This window comes from Octopus bimaculoides, chromosome 1, assembly GCF_001194135.2.
Source record: "Octopus bimaculoides isolate UCB-OBI-ISO-001 chromosome 1, ASM119413v2, whole genome shotgun sequence".
In the NCBI taxonomy this organism is placed as follows: Eukaryota; Metazoa; Mollusca; class Cephalopoda; order Octopoda; family Octopodidae; genus Octopus; species Octopus bimaculoides.
This window is the reverse complement of record NC_068981.1, coordinates 99,813,166-99,825,521: the sequence shown is the minus strand read 5'-3', so window position 1 is coordinate 99,825,521 and position 12,356 is coordinate 99,813,166. Positions and strand designations below refer to the sequence as shown.

Here is a 12,356-nt window from a genome sequence, read left to right as displayed (position 1 = left end):
TATATATATATATATATATATATATTTATGCATGTGTGTCTTTGTGTCTGTCCCCCCACCATCGCTTGACAATTGATGTTGATGTGTGTAGATTCCTGTAACTTAGTGGTTCAGTAAAAGAGACCGATAGAATAAGTACTTGGCTTACAAAGAATAAGTCCTGGGGTTGATTTCTTCGACTAAGACCCTTTGAGGCAGTGCTCCAGCATGTCCACTGTCAAATGACTGAAGCAAGTAAAAAAATAAAAGAATATCTAAAACTGTTTTATCTAATATATGCCCAGCCTTTCTTTTTAAAAAACAGTAAGATGTAATTTAGTGAAGGTTTACATGCTAATTCTGGTAGATCAAATAACTACAATAAAGGGTCCTTCATAATATATGTTAAATACTGGTAGAAACCATCTCTTTACAGATAATTTATGGAGGGACAGAAATTGTACCAGTATGAATGACAGAAAGGAATAGAAATAGCTCAAAAGAAACTTAATTTACTTCCTTCAATTCATATCCTGAACTAAATTAGTAGCTAAATCTTTTTCTCCCCTAACCGTATTCCTCCCTAACTCCTTGGTCATGTTTTTTTTTTTTTTTCTGCAAGAGTTTAAAATCAACATCATTAGCTACATAAACATCTAGTTATCCCTGTTTTTCAATATATGAAGGTCTGAGGTCTGAAAAGGTTATGGCCTCTGTTTAACTCTCCTCTTCGGACTAATTAATATAATCACTTGAAAACAAAAGGACAAGTTTAATCGATATAATTGCCTACTCTCATACATAAGTTAATTGAGATAAATGGTTGATGCCTCTCACTTGCAATGCATTCTTTGTATTGACATAGAAGAAATACCTTTCTTCTTAACCCCATGAGACCTAAATACACTTGAATTAAGGTTTGAAAAGTAATTAACAGATGCCATTGAAATATAGCATGATAAATCTAAATCTTCAGCCTTCAGTTATGGGATATTAAAATATTATATCTTTAATATTTAGACAGGAATATGGTGGTGGTGAGCTGGCAGAATTGTTACCTCAAAATCCTTAGCAGTATTCCTTCTGGCTCTTCAATTTTTGAGTTCAAATTCCGCCAAGATCAACTTTGCCTTTCATCCTTTCAAGGGTTAATAAAATAAATACCAGTTGTGTACTGAGGTCGATGTAATCAACACCTCCTCCTCCTAAATGTCAGGCCTTGTGCCTATAATGGAAAGAATTATTATTATTATTATCATCATCATCATCATTAAAGCAGTGAGCTGGCAGAATCATAGCTTGCTAGGCGAAATGCTTGGTGGTATTTCATCTGCCTCTATGCTCTGAGTTCAAATTCCGCTGAGGTCGACTTTGCCTTTCATCCTTTCAGGGTCAATAAATTAAGTACCAGTGAAGCACTGGTGTCAATGTGATTGACTGGTCCCCTCCTCCAAAATTTCAGGCCTGTGTCTTTAGTAGAAAGGATTATTATTATTATGAGGGTAGCTAGCTAAAAGAATTATCACACAGGACAAAATGCTTAGAGGCATTTCTTCCAGTTCTTTATGCTCTGAGTTCAAATGTAACCAAGCTCAGTGGTGGGGTGGCAATGTAAGCGACTTCCCCTTCCTCTCGAAAACAAAAACAAAAAAAAATAATGCTGGCCTTGTGCCAAAATTAAAAAGAATACTTACACAAGAATTGGATTTTTCAAGAGTTAACAATGAAATGGTAATTTGTTTTTTAATAACATTATTTGCAAAGGTAAATCAATTAATATTGTTAATATTAAAGCATTAGTATTTAGTTTTACCATTTACTACTAATATTAGATAGTTATAATTTATTTCATATTTTTAATTTAATTCAATTTGAATGCATTTATCAGTCAGAGTTGATCTAGTCTTATTTACACTTTGGTTGTACTCTTTACCAAATTTAGATCTGGAGTTGAAAATTTTTTATTTCATTTATATTAAGTCCCTTCATACAGCATTAATGTCACATCAACCCTTTTCTATTCTCCTAGATTTTTGAGTCCTTGCACCCTTATATAAAATAACTTTTTAGATAATATGTGTAAATATTTACTAATAATGATTTTATACATAGACGCAAGGCTTCAAAATTATAGGAGTGGAATGAGATTGTATGATATTCATGCCTTTCTTATATTTTTATTAAGTAAAATGAGTTAATTTCAATCAGGAATTGAAACCAAATCACAGGCTTCACTTTCCAAGCAGTTACTGCCTCCTCCATGATAAGCACCTATATATTTAGAAATTATTGATTTCTTATACTGGTACAAAGTCACAAATTTGATATGGGGCAAGGGTAGCATTATGTGGCATTCATGCCTTTCTGAAGAGTATTTGCAACGTAAGTGAAATTATATTATTACAACCAGGAAATGAAAGTGTGTTGTTGTTGACATACCCTCTTCCTCTTCAACACTCACCACATATTTACTAAAATATTGACATAGTAAATCAAACAGTTATTTGTGAGGAAATCTTTTCATTTACATTTTGTTTGCATGTTATTTTCCAGGTATTTGTTGCTTCAGCTATTTATGTCAACAACACTAATAATAATTTTTTCTAAAATAAATATAAACAGTTTTAATTCTCTCCCACTCAAGTTTTTTTTCAAATCTTAAATTTAATTCAAATATATGTATTTTCCATTCACGTTTCAATAAATTCAACATCAGATTTTAGTTATATTTATAGATTTTATCTTTCACTCTGTTTTTCTTTATCCCCAAGTGATTGTTTTAAAAAGGAATTACTCTTTCTAGACTCCCCCTACCTTCTTCTCAGCTCTTCTTAGCATTCATGTGATATTCCAAGCTAGGTTCAGACGTGCCGCTTCACACAAGCATAATTCTAAGCATCTCTTTACTCGTTCAATCGACATCAATTCGATGAGTGTTAACATTTTCTCGGCGAAAGCTGCTGTACTGAGTGTGTACGAGGTGTGGAGCTAATCACTCTCTCTGTGAGTTCTTCAATACATCTTCATCTGTTTGTTTATTTATCTGTTCATTCATTTCATTGACTCTTCCTCTCGTACTACAAATTCTACTACTATTTATACTAATAATACAACAGGTGTTATTATATCAAAGAATTTATTCTCATTATAATTGTTTCTGTCTTCATGTCATTTTTGTGATAAAATTAATTTTTTTATAATGTTCATTTTATTGCATTGTTTTTTATTGTCATTTTTAATAATTTTTTTTTTTTTTTTGGTATTGTGGAAATTACTGAAATTAATTTTTTTTAGCTGGGTTTGATCAAATAAGTACCAGTAATATACTGAGATATATTCACTTGACTATACCCAACCTTTCACACAATTTTGCCTTTTACCTTGTTGTTATTCTCATTATTACAAAGAAATCACTAATTATTGTTATTTTCATGTTGTTTTGTTATTTTTTATTGCCAACATTTCTGTTACTGCTCCAGTTATTGTACATTTATAGTTCTCATGCTTGCCGTGTTCTATTATTGCCATCATTTACAGTTTAGAGGGGAAAGGGTATGGAAGGGTCCTATTAAATAGCTTAGCTCTTCGTCCCTTTACACAGCTACTTAAATTTTGTTCTTTATATTTTCTTTTTTTTTTTAACCTTTTATTTCAATGCAACTCCATCTCAGTAACCCCATCATTTAATTTGATTATCTGTCATCATGACAATCATAATTACCAGTAATGATGATGATAAAATAATAATGATAATGATAACACAACACCGACAATGACAATGTCATTGATAATAATGACTTCTTTATAATCTGCCTCAAGGACAGTAGGTAAACAATGTTTTCTATATTTCCCAAAAGCGCTACACAAATAAAAATCATTTAAAAACACTGGTGAATGGGTATAGAAAAATCATCAATCAATAAAAGACAATACAAATCACACCTCTGTCTGTCCCATATACAGAGACAGTTAATGACCATGCTCAAATACATACGCATTCACATCTATATAAATTAGAAGTATAATTTCTTTATTTCACCCAAAGATTAATATTAGCACAGACATAGGAGTACAATGAGAGGGAGAAAATATTTTAGGGTAAAAAATAATAAAGAATAAAAACAACAATAAAAAAAACCCAAAAGTACAAGCATCGTCAAAATGATGTGCATATATATACGTATATAAATACATAGGTATATGCACAATTATGAATATATACACATGTATAAAATAATTCACACATATATATAGATATACATATATCACACACTGACACATATACAAACACACAGACACACTCATCGATGAATACATGCATGTGTGTGTAGTATGTATAAGTGTCCATAAGTATATATATATATATATATATATATATATAAATTTCTGTGGTGTGTATATATATGTGTGTAATGTATATATTTATACACACACACTTAAACATACATCACACACATACATATATTCATCTGTGTGTGTAATGTATGTATATTTATATGTATGTGTGCATCAATTTATGTAGGCATGTATATATTCATAATTGTGCATATACACTCACATGTCATTTTCACAAAAACATCATTTATGTGTGTGTGTGTATGTGTGTGTGTATGTGTGTGTGTATTATATACATATATATATATATATATATATATATATATATATATATATATATATATATTTAAATATGTATATAATTTTCATATATGTAAATAAAACTCTGTGTGTGTGTGTGCGTTTGTATGTGTGTGTGTGTGTGTATAGACATAACAGTATTTAAAAATATTAGTAATTTCTTTATTGAACACAAGGGCCAAAGCTGTTGGGAGTAGTGCAAAGATAAAATACACATGAAAACAACAAACAACTAGTGGGAAATTTACAACAAATATAATAATAATTACAACAACAATAATAAAACTGCTACTATCCAGAATGTTGTGTTATTCTAGCTACATGGAAACACTTTGTCATTAGAAATGCTTTCCTACCTCTAGACAATGATCTCATATCACTCAGATCATAGTCTTAATATCGTTATGCGTTCTCATTTCTTCTTCTGAAGACATGTCCATACCTCTGTTACTCCACACCTGTGCTTTTGAGATTTTTCTCATAAAATGGCTACATACACCAGGACACTACTAAGAATGAAGGTGGTTAGAAGAATGGGATGGTTCCATTTCCAACAAGTCACAACTCATTTTCTCCTTAGATTTGCCTGATATAAGTGATATATATCTCGTGTGCATGTTTGTGTGTGTGTGTGTCTGAGAGAGAGAGAGAGTGTATGTATGTATGTGTGTGTGTATGTGTATGTGACAGTGTGTGTGTGTGTGTATATATATATATATATATATACACAAACATATATAATAATACAAATAATATATGAGTATATGCATATATATGTATATGTATGTACAAACTTACATCTACATGTATATATAGATGCATATCTGGGTACAGGACATCATAAAAAAACGTGGACAAAATGAAAAACAGAATATAAACAGAGCACAGAAAACACACAGGCCACATAGAGAATATTTCTTTCATCAGCTGCCCCTATTCTAAACTAAGCGTTTCGAAGAATTAGGGCACAAACATATAGATATATGTATATATATATATACCCGTACATATACACACACACGCATATATGTGTGTATATATTGTGTGTATGTGTGTGTAACCACCTATTTTTAGCATTTGTTGGCTTGGAGGTGTTTGACAGATTACTACATTCAGTAATTCTTTGGTCATTAAAAAAAAAATAGGCATAGACAAATGGCTTGTAAGGGCTGTGCAAGTTATGTACAAACATGCAGTAAGTAATGCATAGTAATACACAACATGGCTATGTGGTAAGAAGCTTACTTCCCAACCACGTGATTCCTGGCTTAGTCCCACTGTGTGGTACCTTGGGAAGTGTCTTCTACTATAGCCCCAGGCCAACCAAAGGTTTGTGAGTGGATTTGGTAGACAAAAAAACTGAATAAAGCCCTGTGTGTGAGTGTGTGTGTGTGTGTGTGTGTGTGTGTGTGTGTGTGTGTGTATGCGTGTGTGTACCTGTATGTGTGTGGCTGCGTGGTAAGAAGTTTGCTTCCTAATTACATAGTTCTAGGTTCAGTCCCTCTATGGTGCACCTTGAGCAAGTGTCTTCTACAATAGCCTTGAGCTGACCAAGGCCTCATGCATGGATTTGGTAGGCAGAAACTCTGTGTGTGTGGCTCTTTGTGTATGTGTTTGTCCCCCATCATCGCTTGACAACTGGTGTTGGTGTGTTTACATCCCCATAACTTAGTGGTTCAGCAAAAGAGACTGATATAATAAGTACCAGGCTTTACAAGAAGATAACAGTACTGGGCAAGTACTGGGAGTTGATAAGTTCAACCAAAATTCTTCAAGACAGTGCCACAGTATGGCTGCAGTCTAATGTAAAAGATAAAAGATATATATATATATATATATATATATATATATATGTATATATATAGGTTGAGGAGGGTATTGGATTTAACTAAATCCAAAAGATACACACAATATATACACATATATGTGTGTGTGTGTGTGTGTGTATGTACGAGTGTATATATATATTTGACTAAATCCATCAATGTGGTACCTCAACATAGCTGCAGTCTAATGAGTGGAACAAGTGAAAGACAAAGGATAAAATACAGTGAGCATCAACAGTGATTTCACCAAGGAAATTAGCATTAAGGTAGGAGTCCACCAAGGCTCAATCCTCAGTTTTCTCCTATTCATCATAGTTCTATAGTCCATCACAAGGGTGTTTAACATTAATATCTGTAGAAATTCTGATATGCTAATGCTTTAGTTCTCTTATCTGAATCTATAGGGAAAATTAGAGAAGAAATTCCAGGCATGAATGCTAAGCCTAGAACTGAGAGGTCTTAAAGTAAACTTATCAAAGACAAAAGTTTTAGTACATAGAAACGAAGACAGGATCTTATCATCTTCAGAGGCCTTACTCAATATGCAGAAATGTTGTTGTTGTTGGCACTCCATTACGACGTCGAGGGTTCCAGTTGATCCGATCAACGGAACAGCCTGCTCATGAAATTAACGTGCAAGTGGCTGAGCACTCCACAGACACGTGTACCCTTAACGTAGTTCTCGGTGATATTCAGCGTGACACAGTGTGACAAGGCTGATTTGAATTACAGGCACAACAGAAACAGGAAGTAAGAATGAGAGAAAGTTGTGGTGAAAGAGTACAGCAGGGTTCGCCACCATCTCCTGCTGGAGCCTCATGGAGCTTTAGGTGTTTTCGCTCAATAAACACTCACAACGCCCGGTCTGGGAATCGAAACCGCGATCTTAAGACCGCGAGTCCGCTGCCCTAACCACTGGGCCATTGCGCCTCCGCATGCAGAAATGAAGTAGGTAGAAACTCCATATTTTGTACCCGTTATAAGCTTTAGATACACAAGAGATGTAGAGAAATCATAGGCAGACTGACAAAGAACATTAGCTTTGTATGTGATAGATGCACTGGAGCAGTATATTCAATGGACACACGGGAAATAGATTCTCTTAAATGCTCAGGTGCTCACTAGATGTAGTTGATTTTATTGCTTAGAAGGTAATAAGCCGAATTGGTGGTTACTCTGAAATTACAGCAGCCTGGATAAGAATGGGTTGGAAAATCTTTGGGGAGCTACTTCCACTGTGAACAACAAAAGTGTTTTCCTACTGAGTGAAGGGCAAATTGCATAGTGTTTGAGTTAGAACTGCAATTTTGCAAAGTAGTATGACATGAGCCTTGAATGCAGGAAGCTTGAGAAAATTGGAAAGAAATAATGTGAGCATGCTCCTTTAGATGTGCAATGCAGGTGTATATGAATGACAGCAGATAGACATGTGAAAGGAGAAACTGGATATAAGAGAAATCAGATGTAGTGTGCAAGAAAAAAGACTGCACTGGTATGAATATATGATGCATATGAATGAGAGCACCTATATAAAGAAGTCATGATCAGTTAATGTGAATAGAGTTTGCAAAAGTGGGAGATCTAGGAAAATATGGGATGAAGAAATGAAGGCTGACCTCAGGACCTTGAATCTTACAGAACAGATGACACAGGCCTCGGTTGACTGGTGATATATTGTTCCTAAAAAGGCCTACCCAATGAAACTAAATTTTGAAAGGGTTGTGTGTGTGTGTGTGTGTGTGTTTATATTTCCTTTCTCAAGACATTCCTACCACTCAACATTATCTGGCTGCAGCTATTCCTTGATCCCACAAATCTTTCAGTCTTTCTCACTACCTGTAACCATTTTACAGTGATCACCTTCTGAGCCACCAAATTTTCTCCTCCTCCATCAACATATGTGTTTCACTCTCCCCTTGCTTCTTTTTCTCTGTCCCTATACACACACACAAACCAACTTTCTTGAAACCTATACAACCAGATACTACCTTTGTCCTGTTCTCATTCTTACTCTTTGTACTGTTTCTTCATCACTGTTCTGTAACTCTTCACTGCAATGCATCATTAGTCACATATACATACCCCTTATCCACCATTCACTTCAGCCACCCCCTTAACCCTATCCAGTCTCTAAATATGTCACCAACTCTTCCCTGATTTTCCTTCTTATCCCTCAAGACATGTTCTTTATTCCTTATATCAACCCCCTCATCACACCCCTCTCTTAATTTCCCATACACTCTTGCAGTCTCTACCCACCTACACTCCCCATTCTTCTGTGCCCTATTCCCACTCACTTCTGCTCTCCTTATACATTAAGGATCCACACAGACACCTCATCACTACAATTTTCATTTCTTCCTAGCTTCATTCTTGTCATCCACAGCCTCTCTTCTAAAATGCGAATAACCTCTTCAGCAACAAACCTTTTCTCACCTAGTCCCTGCTCTCGTATTTAAACACCTCATCTCCTCTTGAGATTTGTAGTCTTACAAGGTGCATGGCAAACTCACTAGTGCTGATGCCACAAAAAATAACAAAAAAACTAACTAATATATGCTGTAAAGTTGTTGACGTTAGGAAGGGCCTCTGGCTGCAGAAACCATTCCAAAGTAGTCAGTAGAGCACAATGCAGCCTTTCTACTTGTCAGACAAACCATCCAACTTATGCCAACATGGAACATGAACTTTAAATGATGACAAATATGATAATGATACACACACACATAAATATATATTTATATGCGCACATATATATTTATATACACATACGCACACACAGGTGTATATACTTCTAAACACATACATAAATATATGTATCTGCAAATCTATACAGGAATGTTGATGGGTAGATAATGTGAGTGTGTGTGTGTGTGTATGAATAATGGAGCCAAATTGATAGAATCATTTATGCATCAGTTAGAAAATGCCTTGCAGTATTTGTCCCAGTTCTCTGCACTTAAAGTAAAAGTCCCACCTACATCAACTTTGTCTTTCATCCTTTCTGGATTGATAAGCTCAAGTACCAGCATAGATTCATAGAATGACTGACAGATAATATCTGACGTGACATCTATTTTGTTATTTGGAATTAAAAATCTACCCCCTGGCACTAGAAAAATAAAATGCATGTATTTTTGAGATTCAGTAACAATGGCAATGGGCCTGGGAAGTCCTAAAACAGGTACCTTAGTATTTCAGTGAATTTCTCCCAATTCCAAATATCAGGTGCCAAAAAGAGAACATGCAAGGAATTTCAAGTTCTTTAACTCAACCAACAAATATCTACATGCGTGTGTATGTGAATGTATATGCTCGCGCATATGTATATATATATATATATATATATATATATATATACACATACATACACGATACATATATATGTATACATATATAGTTTTAGCGAAAAGAACCAAGGTTCATGAACTCATCGATGAAAATCCACTGTCACATATAGAAAAATTAATAAGTAAAAGCACAATAAATAAGTATAATATAATACAAAGTAAATATCATAAGATAAAGATAATAAAACGACTATCCCTAATATTATTATATATGTATACATATATACATATATATCTGCATCACTCTTTCTCTCTCTCTCTCTCTCTATATATATATATATATATATATATATATATATATACACACACACATATATACATACACATACATATATGTGTGTATGCATATATCATCATTTAATGCCCATTTTCCAGTATAGTAGGAGCTGGCAAGCCAGAGGACTTCACTAAGCTTGACTGTCTATTTTGGCATGGTTTTTACAACTGGATGCCCTTCCTAATGCCAATCACTTTACAGAGTATGCATCAGAACATGCATATATATGTATAAATGTGTATCTGTGTTGTGTGCATGATATTTATACATACACACATATATATTTATCCAGACATATATATATATATATATATATATATATATATATATATATATATATATACATACACACATACACACGCAGACATATATACTTATATACGCACATGACTCTGTGTGTGTGTGTTCATATGTGTGTATGTTACATTTGGAGTTGTTGATCAATTTATAGAGAAACAACAAAAACAACAGTGAAATATATTTATCCTTTTGAGTTGATAGGAACTTCAGTTTTGATCTTGTCAGCTTCTTCAGCCAAGTGAAAGAACAAACTGATCGGGAGAAAGTTAAAATCTCTGTCAAATCAAAATGATTAATAAACTGGACTTTAGATTGTGTTCTATAAATTGATCAACTCTGAATACTAGACACACACCGAAACACACACACACACACATGTATGTATATGAATACATATAAAATGTGTATGTATATATGTATATGTACACATGTATGTATTAATGAGTATATATCTGTATGTATATGTGTATACATCTGTAAATATACATAAATACATTATATATAAATATATAATGGTTGGCATTAGGAAGGGCATCCAGCTGTAGAAATTCTGCCAAATTAGATTGGAGCCTGGTGTTGCCATCCGGTTTCACCAGTCCTCAGTCAAACCGTCCAACCCATGCTAGCATGGAAAGCGGACATTAAATGACGATGATGATGATGATGATGATGATACATATGTTTGTATATATGCATATATATATTATACACATACATAGATACATATATAGATATATACGAACATAAATATACAAGAGGGTGCTGAAAAGTTCCTGGCTTTAAGTGTATTATGAAAGGCCTGGCTGAAGGCCTAAACCTTCCAAGTTCTTTTACAAGGCTTAAAAAAACTGATGTGTGTGAATCTCAGAGGGAAATATGTTGAATAAAATCAAACTTAGCTGATCTGTATTTTCTTTTACCCAAAGCCACAAACTTTTCAGCACACTCTTGTGTAGATATATGTATTTAATGAGTATATATGTGTGTGTGTGTGTGTATATACTTATATATCTATACATATAAATTTGACATGGGTGATTCTTTCTTGTCTTGGGATTCATGGTCAAATGGCTGGATGGAATTGTGCGAAAGATTACACAGATGTGTAGAATGATCCGGTGGTGTTGCTGGGCTTTGTATTTTTTCATAGCTCCCATGGTTACTGAGATAATCTACTATAATAATACTCTTGTGTTTATGAATGAGAAAGGAAGGGGTGAGAGATGAATAAGGAAGGAAGCGGGGATGTCATACTTGGTAGTGGGACGATGAAAATTGCATGCTGAAAAAATAAATCAAACAGCATTTCAACTGTTTGTGAATATATGTGTATGTAAAAGGTGGGGTATGTGAATGTATGTGTGTGTGTGTGTGTGTGTGTGTGTGTGTGTGTGTGTGTGTGTGTGTGTGTGCGCGCGCGCATGTGCATGTGCGCGCGCAATGGAAGTGGAATGGTTCACCTTTGTTCGTTTAGTATTTGGGTTTATTTTTTGATTTGGTTGAATCTTGGTTGGTTTTTTTTTTTGTTGTTGATCAGTTATTTTTAGCGATTTGACAGAAAAAAGTTATTCTAAAATAGTTTTTTAACGTAAGTGTGCCCAACAAGTCGAATGCTTACACAGAGCAGGTTTTTACAGCCACATCATCCAAACTGACTGGGTGAAACCAGGTTTAGCTGCTAGTATATATAACTATTTTTCTAACGCGACTCTCTCTATTTCTATCTCCCCCTCTCATTCTTCCCTCTACTGTTCTTCGCCTCTACCTGTCACTACTTCTCTCTCTCTCTATCTCTTGTTACTCGTCCTTCGCCTCTCACCATTACTACTACTATCTCTCTCTCTCTCTACTTCTCGTTGCTCACTTTTATTCTACTTCCTCCCCTCCTTTTCCCTCTGCTACTCTTTCTCTTCACACAGCCTTGGTCACGTGTATCCAGCTGCTATTTCTTTTCGTTCTTGGAATCACCAAGCTCGCACGTACTTCTTT

General features: G+C 34.3%; 1 protein-coding gene across 2 annotated transcripts in view; it reads left to right on the top strand.

Moving 5' to 3' along the window:
• LOC106872261 (cyclic nucleotide-gated cation channel beta-3) overlaps positions 1-12,356 on the top strand; it is a 527,825-nt gene that overhangs the window by 287,022 nt on the left and 228,447 nt on the right. The window contains exon 1 of one of the 2 annotated variants that reach the window (XM_014919185.2): positions 2,310-2,982. The exons of the other annotated variant lie outside the window; for it this stretch is intronic. The gene's annotated coding sequence lies outside the window, so the exon portion shown is untranslated. Of the gene's footprint in view, positions 1-2,309; positions 2,983-12,356 lie in introns of those variants that run through there. 2 annotated transcript variants of the gene reach the window in all.